The sequence below is a fragment of the Ictidomys tridecemlineatus genome, chromosome X (genome assembly GCF_052094955.1).
Source record: "Ictidomys tridecemlineatus isolate mIctTri1 chromosome X, mIctTri1.hap1, whole genome shotgun sequence".
NCBI classification, from domain to species: Eukaryota; Metazoa; Chordata; class Mammalia; order Rodentia; family Sciuridae; genus Ictidomys; species Ictidomys tridecemlineatus.
The window spans coordinates 117,700,584-117,722,060 of NC_135493.1; the positions used below are offsets into that span (position 1 = coordinate 117,700,584).

The 21,477-nt window shown below is 41.0% G+C and overlaps 1 long non-coding RNA gene across 1 annotated transcript in view; it reads right to left on the reverse strand.

Moving 5' to 3' along the window:
- Window positions 1-2,203: 2,203 nt before the first annotated feature.
- The window catches only part of LOC120890783 (uncharacterized), a 55,631-nt gene continuing 36,357 nt past the window's right edge, over window positions 2,204-21,477 (reverse strand). The window contains exons 2-4 of the long non-coding RNA XR_013431921.1: window positions 16,030-16,063; window positions 3,788-3,857; window positions 2,204-2,877 (exon numbers count right to left, since the gene is read on the reverse strand). This is a non-coding gene — a long non-coding RNA (uncharacterized LOC120890783). The remainder of the gene's footprint in view (window positions 2,878-3,787; window positions 3,858-16,029; window positions 16,064-21,477) is intronic.

Here is a 21,477-nt window from a genome sequence, read left to right on the forward strand (position 1 = left end):
GCATCCTTGTCCTCTACCCACTAGATGCCAGTAGCACTCCCGCCACCATTTTGACAGTCAAGCATGCCTCCAGATATTGCTGAACATTCCCGGGGTGGGGGGCAAAATTTGGCAAGAAGGAGAAAAGTGATTATCAAGTTAAGTCCAGGACTGCCAAATAGCTTTCTGTGGTTGGGGAACTCCCAGTGGTCTGTGGAGACTGGGGCAGAGTCCCTTGGCTGCTGGCTACAGAAAATACTAGAAATGTAAACATTGGTCAGATCACAAAGGGTACTTGACAAATGATTCTGAACTTTATCAGAATGCTCTCTCTACAAGGAAGCCAAGAATTCTGGAAAATGGTGGAGGGTATTAAAGGAAAGGTGCTCCCAACACCACACGGAATCAGCCTATCAGGTAAACGTCTCAGTTTGGCTCTCAAAGGTATTCCCAAAAGTCCACACAGAGCTAAAATAGCTTTCTTGGATGTGAACCAGCTTGCTCAAGGGTGGACCATCTGCTCTTACCTCTTTACTAGCTGCCTGCCAGTGAGTTTATCCCAGTCTCAGTGGATCCCAGTACACGAATATTTTTCCCTTTTTCTTCTAAATCCCAGTTTCGCTGTTGACGGGAATCTGATGGCTTTTATCCTTCATGTATAAATATGTAAGACTATTGGGGCATACAGAGCTAATTAATTGTCTCTAGCTCTTTGGGCAGTCATAGAAGAATCTGGATGACTCAAATGATAGACTCACCATGGCCTTTTCGAAAGGTCTCCTTTGCCCTTGAGGGAAACCCAGATTGGCACATGCAATATTGGATGGAAAAAAAAATAGGTTTTTTTCCCTCTCTACCTTCAAACTCACTACAACACAGAATACTTCTGACACCAGTTGTGACACCAAGCAGTTCAGCAGACACCAACTGAGTATCTCATAATGGACTTCAATTCTGACACTCTCTGGAGTTAGCATCAGATTCCCACAAGTTAAGGGCTCAGTCCACAATACTGCCCCCCACTTCAGATAACAATCACGATTAGTAGGTTGTTACCTATAATTCTGATCAACAGACTATAAATCAGGGTTCCCATGGCTCCTTGGATTTGATGAATTTCCCAGGATTCTTGAGAAATCCTTCCTTACATTTCCTATTTATTTTAAAGGATATTACAAAGAGGTCTTATGGAAGAGCTGCCTGGGGCAAGGTCTGTGGAAAGGGATGAAGAGCTCCATGCCTCTGGGTGCACCATCCTCCTGGCAACCCACCGTGCTCAGCTTGCTGGAGGCCCTCCAAACGCAGTCTTTTGGGGGGGTTGTGGAGGCTTCATTGTGTAGGTATGATTACATCATTAACCATTGGTTCTCAACTTGACCTTCAGCTCCTTCCTCTTCTCAGATAGTTGGGGCTAAAAGTTCTGACCCTCTGTCAAGCTAAAAAAAAAATAGAGATGCTCTCCAAGAATAGTGATATTTATTTGAAAAGAATAGCATTGCAAGGAGAATGTGCATGCCATTAAACCATGAGTGTGTTCAAAGAGGTTGAGGCAAGGGGAAGTTTTCAAAGGCAAAATGAGGAGGATTACATAAGATATTTTGAAACAATCCTTTTCAATAATGATTAGTAACCAGAGTGATGTCAGTCCAAGGTTGAACAGTCACTGGACAGATGTCCTTGTGAAAGTACTTTTTGCATAAGGTTGCAGTGGCCTTTGTGTAAAGCTGTGTTTCTGGCAGTCTTTTGTGATAGTTAGTATCAGCCTACCATGTGTGAGAACCTTCCTTCAATACCTTCTGGCTTTATTTTTTGTTAAGGTTGACACAAGCAACTCCATTTTGATTCTGACAATTTTCACACCTATAATCACAAGGTTGGATTCCCTGGCCCGTCCTGAGGCCATCCAGAAGCCCACCAAGGGTTGCCTCATTAGAACAAAAGATGCTACTGTCACCCAGGAAATCCCAAGGGATTGAGGAGCTCTGTGTAGGGAGCCAGAAGCAAAGATCAAATAAGTATTTCTTATTTTGTATCACAATCTCATCAGTGGAGGCAGGCAGACCACTTACAAGGCTATTTTCAAAAAAATTAAAAAGGACCAGGGATGTGGCTCAGTGGTTGAGTACCCTGGGTTCAATCCCTGGTACTGATATTGCTGGTTACTGGTGACGAGTTCTGTTCCCTCAAATGTTGAAGTTTGAACATTAGAGAAACACACCAAGGCAAGCATATAAAGCAGGATTTATTTAAAAAGGGGTAACATAGACTTCTCCCTGGAGGGAGAAAGGGGCCAGAGCTAGTATCCCAAGAAGCAAGGTGTTCTGCCCTTTTTATTCTAGGTTTCCTTTATTCTCCTGCCCTCTTCTCCTCATCTTTTTCCTTCCTGCTTGCATGTCTAGGCCCAGGAATGCTCAGTGGGATGGCCAAAAGGTGGGAAACAGGTTGGCTGAAGGGGGAAGGGCAGGGAGGAGCCACCAAGGACACATTAACAACCTTACAGCTCCTGTAGGGGAGGGGCAATTCCTGGGACAGGTTACCTTGGCAACAGGTTGGAGCAGGGGGAGATTCTTGATAAAGGTGAAGAAAGGGCTCTGAAGAAATTAACATTTCAAACCCTCAGGGGACCGTCTTCAACTTGAGGACTCACTCATTGGCCTCCTTGATCTGACCTGATTTACCCATCTATACTGACTGCCTGTACCAGAAAAAAAAAAAAGATGTTCAACTGCACTGGTAATCAGAGAACTGCTAATTAAAATAAGAGTGATATTTCACACCCTTTAGATAGGCAACTGTTTAAAAAGAGTGATACCAAGTAAAGGCAAAGATGTAGAGAGCAGAAATTCATGGCTGAGATGAGAGTGAAGGTCAATCCACCATGTTGAAGAGCACAGGGACCTATAAAGTTAAAACACACACATGTGACCCAGTGATCCTATTCCCAGGTATGTGCCCAAGAGACACTCTTCAGTGTGGGCACAGGGAGACACACATGACAGTGGTCACTGCAGCACACTATTAGCACACAATAGGAAATAAATTAAGTGTGCCATCTATGGGACATGGGTAAATAAACTATAGAATGTTCACAGAAGAACAATACTATATGAGCCTTTAAGAGAATTGAGCTAGACTTTAAGGTCAGGCAGCAGCAACCAAAAGGAGGCAGATTTTAAAAGGCTACTGAACGAGGCTCAATTGAGATTTCGCTCTCGGGCGACCTTACATAGACTACATGTACAATGATGATCCTGTTGAGTTTTCGAAAAGGAAGCTATATAGGTATAGTATGATAGAATTTATACAAAGCCATAAAAAATATACCATGAACACATATATGTACTAAAATCTGTAAACATGCATGGAAATGATTCATACACCAACTTCAGAACAGTGGTTAGTTCTGAGCAAGAAGAGGGTGGTGTACCATTTGAAAAGGCTTTTTTTCCATGTCTCTAATATTTATTTTCTTTTTTTATGGGGGTAGGTACCGGGGATTGAACTCAGGCACTCAACCACTGAGCCACATCCCCAGCCCTATTTGGTATTTTATTTAGACAGGGTCTCACTGAGTTGCTTAGCACCTCACTGTTGCTGAGGCTGGCTTTGAACTCATGATCCTCCTATCTCAGCCTCCCAAGCTGCTGTAATTATAGGCATGCGCCACCGCACCTGGCTTATTTTCTTTATAACAGAAAGGCTAGAGCACTCACCTAGTGTGTGCAGGGTGCTGGATTTGATCCTCAGCACCACATAAAAATAAAATAAAGGGGGGCTGGGGATGTGGCTCAAGCAGTAGCGCGCTCACCTGGCATGCTTGCGGCCCGGGTTCAATCCTCAGCACCACATACCAACAAAGATGTTGTGTCCGCCGAAAACTAAAAAAAATAAATATTAAAAAAATCTTTCTCTCCTCTCTCTCTCTCTCTCTCTCTCTCTCTCTCTCTCTCTCTCTCTCTCTTAAAAAAATTTAAAAATAAATAAAATAAAATAAAATAAAGGTATCGTGTCCAACTACAACTAAAACAAAATATTAAAAATAAGAAAGGCTATGATAATAACCCAGCTTTGATGGAGACTCCCATATCCATCTAACTCTTCTGACATAAAAAGAGTTTATCTTTCTTGCTTGCAAGCATTAAATGTTGCATGAAATGTTTATTTATCAAACACCTATATTCGACTTAATATGAACCCCACACTTAATGAATGCTTTACAAGTATAAATTCCTTTAGCAATCAGCCTATGACAGGTACACACTCTGGATTCCAAAACCTTTAGATCTGGTGTGTCTCAGAATTCAGACATTGTATTTTTGAAAAACAAAACAGCAAATTTTAGAACTAATCCCAATGGGATAAGGCAGTAGTCTGCCATCAAGACAGTTGTACTATCAAATGGAAGAATATTTGAAGTGGAATAAAGACTATAAATATCTTCAATTCCATTCAGGTCAGATTTTGTCATCACATCAATGTCAAGGGTTTGCTTCCAAACAAATTTTAAAAAATAGAAAAACCTTTCAGAGCTTTGGGGATCTGAAAAATGTAGTGAAGGGGTGTTATTCTCATTTTACAGATAAGGAAACTGAAGCACAGAGAAATTAGCCAACTTAACCAAGTGATCAAGGTCAATATCAACAGTAACAAGTTCTATTGATATCATGGACCATCTGATGAGATGTAATGAGAGGGGCACATCACCTCTGTGGAATTCTCAAAATCTATTACACCAATCTAATCATGAGAAAAACATCAGATAAACTCAAGTTGAGGGACATTCTACAAAACACAGGACCAGTATGCTTCAAAATCTTCCAGATCATCAAAAGCAAGGAAAGACTTAAGAAATTGTCACAGAAGAGATTAAGAAGACATGACAACTAAGTACAACATGAGTTCCTGGCACAGAAAAAGGGTATTAGTGGAAAAACTTATGAAATCCAGATAAGGCCTGTCATTTTATAAGGAATGTAGCAATGTTAATTTCTTGATTTTGAAAAATATACCAAGGTCATGTACAATATTAACAATAGGGGAAACTGGGTGAAGGTACACGGGAACTCCACTATCTTTGTAACTTTTTATAAACCTAAAATCATTTTTGTTGTTTGTTTGTTTTCAGTGCTAGGAATCAAAACCAGGGCCTCATACCTTGTAGGCAAGCACTCTGCTACTCAGTTACATCTCCATTGTGGTAGATATTTTGAACACTTTTCAATGAATATTATTCTGTATAATCTCTCATTTTGTGTTTGCCTACAGTGAGGTACACTGGACTCTCACCAAGGAAGAGTTCACTGGGAAACTTCTAGATGCTTCCAGATAACACTTACACATTTTGTTCTTCATGCTTTTTATGTGGTTATAAAAAAGAATATTTGTTATGTACTTTACACATATCATTGTACTCTAAAGTGGTGGCAAGAAGCAAAATTGCCCAGATGGGTCTGGGTTTGCACCTGAACAGAGCTGAAGTATGGCTTCTCTCCAGCCCTTTGCAGCCAAATAATTTTTCAACCCTGAAAATAACCAGAGGTTTAGAGCCTAGACCAGAGAGCCAAGTATTCCCACACAAATTCGGGGCTTTTAGGATTTTATTCCAAGTGAGTTAAGGCCCAGGGCACCAGAAGCAGTTTAGAGCAGCTTAGGTTGTTGAGAAATTTTGATTTCTGTTGTTGGAAACGGGCAGGAGATAATAACATTGGAAGGAATGGGGGGGGGGGTGGCTGGGGCTGGACAGGGTTAGCCCTTGGCACTGAAGTGAAGAGCCTGGGTATACGGGACAAATGTTGCATATTTACTAGATACGCAGATCTTCAAACTGTTCTTCCTCATCACCAGCTAGATTTAATTGAGCTGAGAATACGCCTCAAACAGAGTGGAAATTAAACAAAAAGTGACAGGGGAAGGCATGGCTGTCAACATGAGTCTTACAGAAGGTGGTAGCCGCCCGCCTCAACCCCCCAGAACCTGTGACTATTCCTTTACATCGCAAAAGAAGGCTTTGAAGATGGGATGATATTAACAATCATGTGGGCTGGGATTGTGACTCAGCAATAAAGCGCTCACCTAGCCCATGCAAGGCCCTGGGTTCAATCCTCAGCATCACATAAAAATAAATAAATAAAATAAAGGTATTGTGTCCAACTACAGCTAAAAATATATATTTAAAAAAATCTTGTGATAGGAACAGGAGCCTGGATTTTCCAGGTGGCCATAATATCATCACAGGAATCCTTATAAGAGGGAGCAGGTAGGTCGGAGTGAAAGAAGGAATATGAGAAGCAGAGGTGGGAGTGATGAGAGGAAGGAGCTGTGCATCGGGCAAAGCCGGCAGCTTCTAGAAATTGGAAAAGTCAAGAAAATGGATTCTCCCCTAGAGCTTCCAGAAAAAATGCGGTCCTGCCAACGCCTTGCTCTTAGCCCTGTAAGACTCATTTCAGACTTCTGCCCTCCAGAACTGTAAGAGAATATCTTTATGTTGCTTTAAGCTGCTGAGTTTGTGGTAATTTGTCACAACAGCAACAGGAAACTCACAGAGATGAGAAAGGTGTGATTGATTGGTGATGAGTATAATAATACAACTTGCTATGTGCTGAGAGCACTTCACATACGCTACCTTATTTGATCCCAGCACAACACCTACAGGTCAATTTCTCCCAGATATAGAAATGAATAGTAAATACGTTGCCAGAGCCAGCAAGCCTAGTCAATGTCAGGAGTGAAAGTTGAACCTGGGTTTTGAGTCTCTCTGAGCTCTTTGTCTCTGTGCTATAGTTACTTGAAATGGAGAAAAAGATTCAAGTGAGCCCCAGCTTGCTGGTTTGGGAGATTAGGAAAAATGTCATCACTGATTGGGATAGGAATTCAAGAAGGAAAGAGGTGAAGAGGAGGTTTTCCTTCAGTTTCCGAGTGGTTCAGCGGACATTTAAATACACAATTCTGGACCTAAAGAGAAGTTTGAGCCGGAGGCAGAAATAGCAACTATGGGTCTATTTGTGGTGGGAGAGCTCATGGGAGCAGAATTGAACTTTTAGGGAAATTACAAAAGCTAAAAGGAAAGAGCTAAGAGTAGAACTTTGAGGAAACTCAGTATTTGAAGGATAAGTAGAAAGTACCTGTAACAGGAAACTAAGAAATCTCAAAAACAAGCCAGGTGCAGTGGCTTGGGAGGCTGAGGCAGGAGGATTGTGAGTTCAAAGTCAGCCTCAGTAACACAGCAAGACCCTGTCTCAAGATAAATATTTTTTAAAACTTCTGGAGATGTGGCTCAGTGGTTAAGCCCCTCTGGGTTCAATTCCCAGTACAAAAAAAAAAAAAAAAGCTCAAAAACATTATACTTAGTGAAAGAAGCCAGATACAAAAGGCCCCATATTGCTTGATATATTCATATGAAATGTCCAGAACAGGCAAACTCTGACAGAAAACAGATTAGTAGTTGCCAGGCACTGAGGGTTGTGTAGAAATGGTGAATGACTGCTGATAGGTCCAGGATTGCTTTGGGGATGACCAGAATGTTGTGGAACTAGATAGAAATTGTGGTTGCACAAAACTGTGGAGGTCTAGCAGGCACTGAACTGCCCCCTTCAAATGGTTACTTTTATGTTAAATGAATTTCTGCCGTGTGAGGAAGTAATGAAAAGAGTATTGAAAGTTGCCTTAGAAGCTGTGGTCTGAAGATGGGAGCAAAACTTGAAGAGTGATGCACAGAAATCACCTGGTATATAATATTTCTCAATTTTTTATTTTCCCCAAGAACAGTTATTCCACAGAATAATATTAGAATATGCCAAACCATGAACTGAGATTGTGGCTCAAGTGGTAGAGTGCTCGCCTAGCATGTATAAGGCCCTGGGTTTGATCCTCAGCACCAGATAAAAATGAAATATAGATATTGTATCCACCTAAAACTAAAATTAAATATTAAAAAAAAAGAATATGCCAGAACACTACTCCATGGAACAGTGAGAGAAATACTTTCTCACTGAATGAGGCCTCATTTTAGCAGAGTTTATTGTAGGGGTCTTATTTGGTCACCAATGCCCTAGTAGTCACCCATGGGGCTTCAGTACAAAGAATTTCTCTCTGATGCCACATAAAGCATTTTTTATAGTGAACATTTGTGAAGCATCTGCCATTTTTCTAGGTCACAGGGAGATATGAAACAGATCAGAAATGGCTATTACACGAATGTTATATAGTAAGAGAAAAAATGTAAATGAATAAAAATAGTGGAGAATTTGGGTAGTTAGAGGAATACAGCTATAGGATGCTACAGGAATTGGGGGAGAAGAGGGAGGATCAGGGGCTGCAGTGTGGGGGAGTCACATTTGGGCTCCACTTTCTCCAACGGATGGAGTTGGCAACTTAGAGGTGGCACAGACAAGCACTCCAGGAAGAGGGAACAGCGTGAGGCAGGAAATACCATTGCATATGGGAAACAGAATGTAGATCCATCTGCCAGACTCATGAGGTTCTCAGAACTGGTTCCATATTAGAATCATTTGGATTCCACCCCAGTGCAATAAAATCAGAGTCACTGGGAGTGGGAGCCCAGACGTCACTATTTTTATTTTTTGTGTTTTACAAAGCTCTGCAGGTGATGCTAATACAGCTCCGCAGGTGATTCTAGCCACTAGGCCAAATCGTCTGTTTTCAATATGGTGTGAGAACCTACTGTTGTTCCACTTGAAGGGTGGCAAGAGCCACTATTTCACAAACGTTGGCACGTACAAGAATTTCCTGGGAAGCTCACTAAAATAGATTCTTGGGCCCTGCTGTCAGAGACTCTGGTTCAGTGAATCTAGGATGGAGCCCATGAATTTATATTTCCATCCAGCCCTCAAGTAATGCTGCCACACTGGTTCATGAAGCCACATTGAGTTGCATGGATGTAAGAACTTTGATACAATGGTAAAGGAGCAGGAAAGGAAGATTTGCAAGTGATTTGCTTTCTTAAAGTGTATTTAATGAAGGCTGGGTGTAGTGGTGCACGTCTGTAATCCCAGCAGCTCAGGAGGCTGAGGCAGGAGGATCCAGAATTCAAAGCCAGCCTCAGCAACAGCAAGGCACTAAGCAACTCAGTGAGACCCTGTCTCTAAATAAAATACAAAATAGGATTGGGGATGTTGTTCAGTGGTCGAGTGTCCCTGAGTTCAATCCCCAGTACCCCCACAAAAAAGTATATTTAATGATAGTAGATTAAAGTGTTGAATAGGAGACAACATGCTGTCATCAGAGCAGCTATGCCACAATTGGCAAATATCCCACAGCTCAAAATCTTTCATATCCTCTACATCATAATGGGGAGAGGGTTGTGAAGCCCTGGGCAAGTATTTGTTTATGAAGCAGATTAATGAGATAGAAATGTGGGGAGGGACAAGTTTCTGAAGGATCTTAGTCTGTTTTTTGTTGCTCATAAAATAATACCAGAGACAGGGTATATTATAAAGAAAAGAGGTTTGGGCTAAGATTGTGGCTTAGTGGCAGGGCACTTACCTTGCACATGTGAGGCACTGGGTTCAATCCTCAACACTACATAAAAATAAACAAACAAAATAAAGATATTGTGTCCATGTTTAACTAAAAAAAATATTTTAAAAAAAATAAAGAGGTTTATTTTGGCTCAAGGTTCTAGTCCAAGGTCAACAGGCCATGTCTGGTGATGGCCTTCCTGCTGGCAGAATCCTGAGGCAGGCAGTGCAGGGCATCGCATGGTGAGGGACAGGAAGCACCCAAAAGATCTAGCCAAATGAACGTTTATAGCAGGCTTCCATGATTGGATTAATCCATTCATGAAGACAAAGTCCTAATCACCTCTAAAAGTTCTATCTGGTTCTACCTCTTAATCTCTCATAATGATTTTTCCAGCCTGAGTTTCAGAGGGGACAAACCATAGCAGGTCTTCCCTTCTAAACTGTAGACTCTGAGCAATTGCCAGGTCTTTACAAATACCTGACTTGAACTGAACAAACCCACTTCTGACAAAGTTTTGCAGCATCCATTTAAATGTGATTACAGCAATGAGAATCAAAGGGGCCTGACCCGGGGAAGTGGCAGTGAGAGTGGAGAGAGAAGGTGAGTGTGAGAGATGGAGTCAAAATGGCAACTCCAGCCTTCCAGGCAGCTCTTTCACTTCTCCAACCCAGCCATCAGAAATCCTGTTAGCTCCTCCTATTACTCATATCCCACCACTGCCTCCATGCCCAAAGCACCACCATCTATCTCTTACCTGGATGATTTTGATAGCTCCGTAACTACCTTTGCCCTCTTATAATCCAGTCTCAATCCAGCTCCTATAGAGGTACTTCTAGAACCTAAGACAAGTCGAGTCCCTTTTCAGTTCCCATCTCATTTGCAACTCAATTTTCTATTGGCCTATAAGCCATGACAAGATCTGATCCTTTGTTATCTATTGGGTATCCATTCGTTGTGCTTGCCCACTATCTCATTCTGCTCCAGCCTGTTGCTCTCCTAACTTTTTCTAGAAACTTGCTACTCAAAATGTGGCCCTGAGACCAGTCATATCAGCATTAACTGGGAGCTAGCTCATCAGAAAGGCAAAGTGTCAGGTCTAACTCTAGACCCAAGAATCAGACTATGCATTTGACATAAGTCCCCCAGGGGATTCCTTCATATCTTGGTATAAGGAAAACTGATCCAGAAGAGCCTAGCATACTCTCAGCCCCAGGATTTTGCCCTCACTGTTTCTCTGGAAATGGCTTACCATCTAGGTGAGGAGCCATAGAAATCATTTCTTCCCTCCTATACTCAAATATCACTTAGAGAGGCTGGATAATAGGAACCAAAACAGTCAAATAGGAGGAATTAGTTCTGGTATTCTTTAACACAGTAGGATAACTATATTCTATAAAAAATTATGATTTTATCACAATATAAATAGAAGATTCTGAAGGTTTCAAACCCATAGAAATGATAAATGTTTGAGGATGTGAAAATACTAATTATCCTGATTTGTTCACTACACATTGTTGTATACATGTATTAAACTTGAACCGGTGTACTGTACCCCATAATTTAACATAATTTGTACAGCATTCTGTACAAATATGATGTCAAAAAATAAAATATACTTCTAAAAATAAATTAGAAATAGCAAGGCCTCCACCATCAGGGCATTCCTTAACACCTCTTCTCCTTTTATCACTCCTCCCCCCATGCCTATCACCACCTGAAAATGGTGGCCTCTAAGGGACACAATCAGGTGTGGAGAGATGGAGTAAGGGACTACATATTTTAGTCTGCCCTAAGTTATGTACAAGTAAATCTTTCATTTGTTGAGATTTAAAACTGCCAGAGAATAAAGGCATACACACTACAAACTGAGGACCCCATTTCCAAAAGAAAGTATCCCAGCACAATGGCTACTAGTCTACTGAAGCTATAAAGAGCCCAGGTGTCAAGTGCTGTGGAAACAGCCAGAAGGCTCAGTCTATTATGTCTTATTATTGCCTATTATGTAAGAATGGTAATGACTATTCCATCCCCTCTCAATGGATTTGATGCAGACAGCCCAAATACATTCAGGGTCTATGCAGGCAAGACCTTCCAACTCAGGAAACCGAACATCTTTATTCAGTTAACTGTAGAATTAGAAATGGTTGGGTTTGTGAGGGAGAACACGCCTCAAGGCTGTGCACAGATTTCTGATCCTCTTCCCAGAGGCAGACTACACCAAAGGGTAGATGAACCCCATGACTTGCTTAGACCAATGAAATGCAAGTGAAGTCTTTAAGACCTGTGTATAATTTTCCCTTCCCTTCCTAGCAACAGCAGCTTTCAGATGATGTGTGGCCCTGGATGGTGAGCTCCATCAGTCTGTGCTAGAGAGGATGTGGAGGCTGGCCTCATCCCCATGGTCAATGGCCATATAGTATGAGGAAGGAATAAACCTTGGCTATTTAAAGCCATTGACATTTCAGTCATTCCCACAGCCCAACCCATCTTCTCCTGATGCTGCCGGGAAGGACCACAGAAGTGGGAGAATCTTGTTTTTTAAGAGTTAATAGGGATGATGCTTACTTAGTAAATAGTCACAGCAGAACCACTTCTTTCACACAGTCTCATTATTCAAATTTATGGGATGCTAACTCTTGCTGAAAGGCTGCAAGTAGCCCACACTCATGCTTCATTTAAGATAGGATTTGTTTAAGTATTTAAACGGGAGAGGCTGGGGTGGTGGCACAGGCCTGTAATGCTAGCAGTAGCTCAGGAGGCTGAAGCAGGAGGAGCTCAAGTTTGAGGCCAGTCTCAGCAACTTAACGAGGCCCTCAGCAATTTAACAAGACTCTGTCTCTAAATTTCAAAAGGAACTGGAGGGGTAGTTTGGTACCAGGAATTGAACCCAAGCACCCTTGGGTTCAATTCCCAGTACCAAAAAGAAAAAAGAAAAAGGGGAAAATGAAATAAGTGTGTGTAATTTATTCTCCTATAGTTCCCACTACTCCCTGCTTCTTACAACAGCCTCACATAATTCATACTTGCCTGCATAGACCCTGAATGTATTTGGGCTGTCTGCATCAAAGCCATTGAGAAGGGATGGAATAGTCATTACCATTCTTACATAATAGACAAGAAAGCAAAGGCCCTGAAAGTTCAAGAGGCATCAAAAATGACACAAGTGGTATATATCTGTAATCCCAGTGGTATATATCTGTAATCCCAGCAATTTGGGAGGCTGAGGCAGGAGGATTGCAGTTTCAAAGCCTACCTCAGCAACTTAGGCCCTGAGCAACTTAGCAAGATCCTGTCTCAAAATAAAACGTAAACGGGGCTGGGGATGTGGTTCAGTGGTTAAGCGCTCCTGGGTACGATCCCTGGTACCAAAAAATTTAAAAATTTAAACAAACAAACACAAATCAATCCAGTATGATGGCTCACACCTGTAATCCTAGTGACTCAGGAGGTTGAGGCAAAAGGATCACAAGTTCAAGGCCAGGCCCCAGCAATTTAGCAACACTCTCTCAAAATAAGGAAAAAAAAAAAAAAAAGAGGCTGCGGATATAGCTCCGTGGTGGAGCATTTGCTTAGCATGTGTGAAGCCCTAGGTTTGATCCCCAGTGCAGAGTGGGGTGGGGGATCACACAAGTCAATGTCAGGGTTGGGCTTGAATTTGAGACTTCCAATGCCTTTGTACAGGAGATACCCTACCTTACAGACTGCTGCGTTCTGCTGCAACAGTCATCCTGGGAGGCTAATGCACTGATTGCACACTCTATTGTCTAATCAGCCCACACACTGCCTGAGTTTATCACCAAGCAAATTCCCATTTGTTTTTAACAGGAAAATCACGCCATCCTGAAATGCCTTGAACCAAACTCCGCAGTCTCAACAAACAGCTTGCCTTTTAAATCCATAAGCTAAACACGAGGCTCTTTGCATTCTTCAGCCAAGCCATGGCAGCTCTTTTTCTCTTTCAGCCTGAACTTGTTTGTGATAAAGACAGCCAAGAAGAGGAAATTAAAGAAATGGCTCCAATGGAACATTTCCAAGATATGCTATTAAGTACAAAAAGTAAAGCACAGAAAAGTATGTATGGAATAAGCCCATTAGGTCTAAATGGAAAAATATATATATTTACATATATACATATGCTAAAATGTCCTCAAGGGCATGAAACAGTATGGTTGTCTGAAGAACAGACTGAGGGTCAGGAGCAGAAGAGGGCAGGCACTGTGTTCCCCTGTGTACTCAGGCCCTGCCAACCCAACCCTTCCTGCCCTGTGACTGAGGCCCTCTCAGGCTGCAGTGTCTTCCCCATCTATTTTCTGGACAGGTGGAAGTATCCAAGAAGACACACCTCATTGGAGCCACCTTTAATCCATGACTAGTAGGAATTAGTGGAGAGATACCCAACTCCTTCACCTCTTAGGCTCCATGTTGGTTCCCAGAATTCCCCAACCTAACTTAGCTCCAGCTGCCCCCAGGACAGACCCACTCATTCACGTCCCATTTCCTGATTGTCTGCTTTTTCTGTATTGCTTTTCTACTCTCTTAGCCCTCCAAACAAATTCCAAGTCTAATCTCAGGGCTGGTTTCCCAAGAAATAGTACTATCCAATAGAACTTTCTTCAGTGATGAAAATGATCACCTCTGTATTGTCAAATACAGTAACCACATGTGACACTTAAATTTTAGTTTTCACAAATAAAAAATTTAAATGCAGTTTCTTAGTCACACTAGGCACATTTTGGTTGCTCATGAGTTACACGGACAGCATATCCATCATCACATGAAGTTCTATGGGACAGAACTGGTTTATAGTCAGCATTGGAGGAAATGAGTGTCCATTTGTATTATATGCACTAAGAAGCTAATGACTGTCTTTAAAGGGGAAAAGGATCTGATCTACCTTTCTGAGTCTCTCTGAGGTTTGTGTGTGGGGTTTGTGTGTGAAACCTTATTCAGATACAAGTATTCCCTTAAATCTATTGCCTACACCTTAGCCTCTAGGTTACCAGCTAAGGGCAAGGGTGCTGCTAGATCCTATGGCATCTTTATGCAAATAAGATCAAGGCACCTCTCCCTCCCAACAGATGCAGCTCTGTGCCAGTGACATCAGTAGGGTCAGTGGAAATGCAATGGGCCCACCTGACAATGCTGCACAAATCTGGCCTAAGGACCAGGCTTTTGAAATGAAAAGCCAGGAAGTGCTTCTTTATCACCCTATGTTCTGCATCTCGACCCTTCCTCTTGTAATGAGCCCAGACAGAATGGCAGGGCTTGAATTTGGGAGTTAATAGGAGAGACAAAAGACAAAAGAAATACCAAGGACATTTTTTAAACACAACTAATAATACTGCAAGTCAAGAAAAATATGGATTTTACCACCTACGTGTTAATTTTCATATAGCTCCATTATTTTTCTAAGGGAATTAATGGTCAGATCCCCTCTGTTTATTTATATGACTGGATAATAGCCTGGTTATATGATTATGTCCATTTAATGACAAATATGAGTCTCTAGTCTATTTGACTGAAGAGATGCTGCTCATGAGGATGATGAAATTATGGCCACATACAGTATCTGAATATTATCTTATTCCATCTAGTATATGAAATGTCTAGAATAGGCAAATCCATAGTGACACAGAGTACTGCCAGATGCCAGGGGCTGGGGGCTAGGAGGGAGAAAGAGGAGTACATGCTAATGAGTGTGGGGTTTCTTTTCAGAGTGATGAAAGTGTTCTAGAAGCAGTTGTGGTAATGGGGCAGAGGGTGTAGCTCAATGGTAAAGCTTAGCATGTGTGAGGTCCTGGGTTTGATTCCCAACACCACCACCAACAACAACAACAAAATGTGATGATGGTTAAGTAACTCTGGAACTATACTGAAAACCATTGAGTGCTACACTTAAGCTGAATAAATTGTATGGTATGTGAATTATGGGTCAGTAAAGCTACTACAAAAATACTAAGAAATACAAAGAAGGGCTTATCTATAGCAAGATGGAAATTTTACATTGAATCTATATTTGCATAATCTCTGAACAATAAACCAGGCACATTGGCACATGCATGTAATCCCAGAAGCTCTGGAGGCTGAGATAGTAGGATCATGAGTTCAAAGCCAGCCTCTGCAATTTAGCGAGGCACTTAGTAACTCAGTGAGACCCTATCTCTAAAATAAAATATAAAAAGGGCTGGGGATGGAGCCCAGTGGTTAAGCACCCCTGGGTTCAACTCTCAGTACCAAAATAAAAAAAAAATCTTTGAACAATAGACAATAACCTCTCAATCCTTTGTTAAGAGTTCTTTTCTTCATGTGTAAGCTTGAACTTTCAACCTGTTCTTACTCAGAGAATGACAATTGGCCTTAATTCAAGGGGTTCTACAACACAGTTTGTACGAGCCAGCTTTCAATTACTATAACAGAAACCTGAGAAAATCAACTTAAAGGAGGAAAAGTTTATTTTGGCTCAGTTTTCATTTCTGTACATATGGACTGGAAAACCAAAATGTGAACCCACTACACAAGTAAATAAGCCATTTTATAGCATTACAGCCTGGAAATATTTGAATGACTTACCTCTCGGAGTCAAGGAATAGGTATAGTGGAATTCCTAGAACAAAAATAAATTAGAAATAAGGACTCAGAGTAGCTTACAACCACTAAATATTCTCATAATAATTTCAGAAAATAAACATTGGAACATGAAAAAAGAAAACTGTTTTAAAATCACATTGCACAAATGTGTTTACATTTCAATAGACTCCAATGAATACTTTGTTGTAGGTTAGCACCAATCCTAAGAAATGTCATTTGGGAGCAACACATGGAGGGCACAGTTGTCCTCCAATACCTAATGTTCCATCTTCCATAGTAGTAGATGCGCTGATTTTTAGCTGGGTATGCGGAAAGACTACATTTCCCACTCGCCCTTGCTGCTAGATATGACTACATTATGGCCAATGGGATTGAGCAAAAGAGTCTCATGGCTGCTGCCAAGCATCTCCCTTTAAAGACAGCTGGCACATGCCCATTGTGTAGTTTTATCCATCCCTTCCTTCTGCTGCCCAGAATTCTTACGTAGTGGCTGGGGTCCTGACCTTCACCTTTAACCACAGATGAAAGGTTACATTTTAGGAATGGTAAAGCAGTGAGATGAAGAAAGTCAGGGTCTTCCAGGACTTCATGAAGCATAATAGCCACACCAACTCTGGGCTACCCTGTCCTGATTTTTACATGAGAAAAATAAATTTCATTTTCTCAAGCCATTATGAATTGGAGTCTTTTACCTACAACTGCACCTAATCATTTCTGACAACCACCAGTCATAATGCAAGAAAGCCCCACATTAGGACAGTCAGAATCTAAACTACTCAAGATGGAGGAAAGCCATGGCAGATTCCTCCCCTCATGAACTCCCAACTCACATCTCCTGTCCACCTCAATCACATTTATAATAACTTGCTCTGTCCAACTTTTCCATTTTCCTATAAGTAGTCAGTTTTCTTTCTATTTTCACTTAGAGCAATTTCATAAGATGTTGTAAGCTTTTTTTAAAAAAAAATGTACAGTAGAAATAGAAGTAATTACCAAATAGAAACAACACAAGAGCAGGGAATCTCATTATGCATGAACCTCGTTATATATCAAGTAAAAAGCAAATGGGTCTAAGAATCAAGTTTCTAAAAAGAAACTATAAAAGGCATTACTGTTCTCTCATCTATGACTCCCTTCCGCTTTCCCAGGGCTAAATGGCACTCCCTGTGCAAGTGTCTCTTTATGGTAGACATGCACATCTGTTATTTCTGTTTAGAAATGATATAGTGTCTCTCTCTAGGTCACAAAAAGCCATTGTTGCCCAAGTTATGAAGAGTATTAATCCATCATGATCATTTTCTAGTACACAGTACTTTTCTGTCATCTTTCCAGAAAAAGAGTTTTGTGTACTAGTTGGAAAAGCAGATTTCTGATACGATATTGTGTACTCTGTACTTGGTGTTGTTTCATATAAAGAAGTAAAATGTACTGAGCAAATATAGCCACAAAACATCCATTCTACAAACTGAGCATTGGTTGAGTTTTTCACAGTAATTTGTTAGGTTCTGTTAAGAATTTAAGGAAGTCACTCAATCCATAGAAATAGTCATCTGTGCAATTTACGAGCGTAATAATTTGCAACCCTTTTTCTACCTAAGTTCAAGGCTAATTGAAAAATAAATTCAGGTGTCCTACCAGTGGAGATGGAAATATCAGCTATTGTACTCATAACTGAAGAGTATGGCTTTAAACACAGGTCCAAGTGGACTTTCCAATACCTTCCTATTAACTTGAACTTAACTGTGGGCTCTGCTGTTTCTAGGCCAGTATTCATCCTGTAAGCTCCTCTAATAGTAGAGAATAAGGCAGAATAAACCCTGTAAGTGGGAAGGCAAATCTGGAAAATAAAAAAGCGAGGAAACTCTGACCCAAGCATGCTAATCTTCTTCTATTCACCAAATAGAAGTATCATCTTTGACTATGGAAGGAGGTTATTAGGTGAGGGCATGGAAGGGAGCTAGACTTGTTCACATGTCCTCTTTATGCCATAGCAGACCTTGCTCTTACCCCAACTCCATCCATGAGGACTTGTAAATTAAGGCTGATGTCCAACTGGCTATCTTTTGGCCCCAGGGCTTTTCCAAAACCATAATGCAGCAACCCTCCACCAACAACTGACCCACCTTGATAAATACCCTAGCTCCCTTGCACATCACATAGGTGCATGTTCTATGCTGTTTCCCAGAGGATTCTGGCAGAATTAAAATCCCAGTCACTCACAGTGACAAACAGCTCAATAGCACATGCTTTTTTTTTTTTTTTTTTTTTTTTTTTTTTTTTTTTTTGGGTACCGGACATTGAACTCAGGGGCACTCGACTACTGAGCCCCATCCCCAGCCCTATTTTGTATTTTATTTAGAGACAGGGTCTCACTGAGTTGCTTAGGGCCTTGCTAAATTGCTGAGGCTGGCTTTGAACTCATGATCCTCTTATCTCAACCTCCTGAGCCTCTGGGATTACAGGCCTGTGCCATGCCACCGCACCTGGCAATAACACACCCTTTATTGATTACTGCTTTCTATCTGTCTCATCTCTCCACACCCCTAGTATTTTCTGGGATCACCACCCAAGCCAACTGCTTGCAAATACTTACCTCAAGTTGTTGTTCTAGAGCAGGGCCAGAAAAACCTTTTCTGTAAAGAGCCAGCTAACGTTACAACTGCTCACCTCTAGCATTGAAGTGTGAGAGCAGTCATAGATGTCAACAAATGGACGTAAGCTGTGTTCCAATAAAATTTTATTTACAAAATTTGGTAGTAGGATGAATTCAACATGTTGGCCAGGCCACAATTTGTTGACCTCTGTTCTAGAGAAATCCAGGATAAATATTCCCTGTATTGGTTTTCTATAGCTATAAAACAAATACTACAAATGTAGCGTCTTAAATAAATTCATTGTCTCATTGTTTCCATGGGTTAGAGTCTGGGCACTGTGTGACAGGGTTTTCTGTTTAGGGTCTCATCAGGCTGAAGTAAGAGCCAGCTGGGCTGCATTCTATCTGCAGTTCAGAGTTCACTTCCAAGTTCACGTGATTGTTGGCAGAATTTAGTGCCTTATAATTGTAGGACGTAAGTCCTAGTTTTCTTGTTAGCTGTCAGCCAAAGACCATTTTCAGCTCCTGGAGGCCACTATTCTCTGCCATGTGGCCCTCTACATGATATTGCAGTTTGTTTTTCTTTCTTTCTTTTTTTTTTTTGGTACCAGGCATTGAACCCAGGGGCACTTTCCCACAGACATATCCCCAGCCCTTTTAATTAATGTATTTTATTTTGACACAGGGTCCTCAACAAGTTGCTGAGATGTGCACCACTGTAACTGGCCTTTTTTTTTTTTTTTTTTTTTTGGTGGGTCAGGGATGGGCGTGGTTCCTGGGGATTGAATCCAGACTGTTATGCAGTTTGCTGTATTTAAGCCAACAAGAACTCCTCTTTTAAAGGGCTCATTTGATTAGCTCAGGCCCTCCTAGGATTGTAGTATTTCTCTTTTGATTAAGTGAATCTACTGATTAGGGGCTTTAATTGCATCTGCAAAATTCCTTTACATTTGCCACATAATACAATCTGACCACAGAGATAGTATGGAATTAGGTAAGTTAAAGCCAGAGTCTTGACTCTATAGCTTATGCTCTTAACCATTTCTTCATACTGCCTGGCCTCTTTTTTTTTTTTTCTTTCTTTTTTAAAAATATAAATTTATTTTAACTGATATATAAAAACAAAAACTGTGGACTGGGATTGTGGCTCAGCAGTAGAGCGCTCGCCTTGCACGGGCAGGACCCAGGTTTGATCCTCAGCACCACATAAAAATAAAGGCATTGTGTTGTGTCCATCTACACCTAAAAAATAAATAAATATTTTTAAAATTAAAAAAACTATAAAATTATACATATTTTTATTTGTTTTTACTATGAAGTAAAAGAAAGTGGGACTAGAGCAGCAAACATAATGGGAAAAATCCCTTCCTGCAGGATGTGTGCATCCATTCCAGTTGTGGGAGATGTAGATTTAATCAGCCAAATAGGTAGAGTGTCAGAGGGTTCTCAGCAACATAGAGAAACACGGAATAAGGAAGATAAGAGTAGGGGAAATGCAAAACCAGGTAATACAGGGCAGGCCTCAACGAAAACATGGTAGTCTAGAAGACAGGGTAAGCTATGCAGATATCTGGGGAAGACCAACGGGAATAGCATGTGCAAAGGCCTGCATGCCTGGAGCAAAGTGAAAGAGAAAGAGAGAGGAGGAAGAAGGAGATAAAGGCCGAGAAGTAGCAGCAAGTGAAATCTAGAGGCAAATATAAAGATCTGGGCTATTTCTCCCCACCAGGTGGGGAGCCATTGGAGTAGGTTGAGCAGAGACATATTATGAGCTGACTTCAAGTTCCAAAAATTGATGCTATTGATATTTTGATTGGGACTGCACTGAAATCTTATGATAATTGATGAGGGATTGACATCTTTATAATCCTGTGTCATCCTATTCAAAATTAAGGTATGTGGCAATGTTATAAATGAACAAATTGACAATTGATCTATTTCTAGCCATGTATTCTACAGATGTCCACGCATATGTGCAAAATGACTTATATAGGAACAATGTGTATGATGGAAAAGATTGGAAACAATGTAGACATCCAGATTTCCACCAATGTGGGACTATCCAAATGCATTTTGAAGCAGGCACATGTTGGAACACTGTGCCACTTTAAAAAAGAGAGATCTCCTAGATACATTGAGAATAAAGGGCTGGGGTTGTGGCTCAGTGGTAGAGTGCTTACCTAGCATGTGTGAGGCACTGAGTTTGATTCTCAGCACCACATATAAGGAAATAAAGTCCACTGACAACTAAAAAATATATCCTTTTTTTTTTCTTTTTGTGATTCTGGGGATTGAACCCAGGGCCTTGGGCATGTGAGGTAAGCACTCTACCAACTGAGCTATATACCCAGCCCCTTAAAAAATATATTTAAAAAAGAATAAAAGCAAAGTACAGAATGGTGTATATAGTACACTATAATTTGGGTAAACAAGAAAAGATATAATGTATGAATTTGCTTTTGTATGGATACAATATCTCTATAACTATATATCAGAAGCCAGGCACTGTGACTCATGCCTGTAATCCCATTGATTGGCAAGGCTGAGGCAGGAGGATTGCAAGTTTGAGGCTAGCCTCAGGAACTTAATGAGGCCCTGTATCAACATAAAAAATAAAAATGACTGGGAATGAGCTCAGTGGTAATGCAGTCTGGGTTCAATCCATAGTACCAAAAGAGACACAGAGAAAAGGGAATGGTAAGAGGGTTAGGGAGTGTGGGATGGGTATCTTGGATGAAAGAGAGGTATGCAGTTCTGAATTGAATGGTTGGGAAGACTCACAAAGAAAGTGATATTTGGGGAAAGACATGAAGATGGGGAGGGAGCAGCCATGCTGG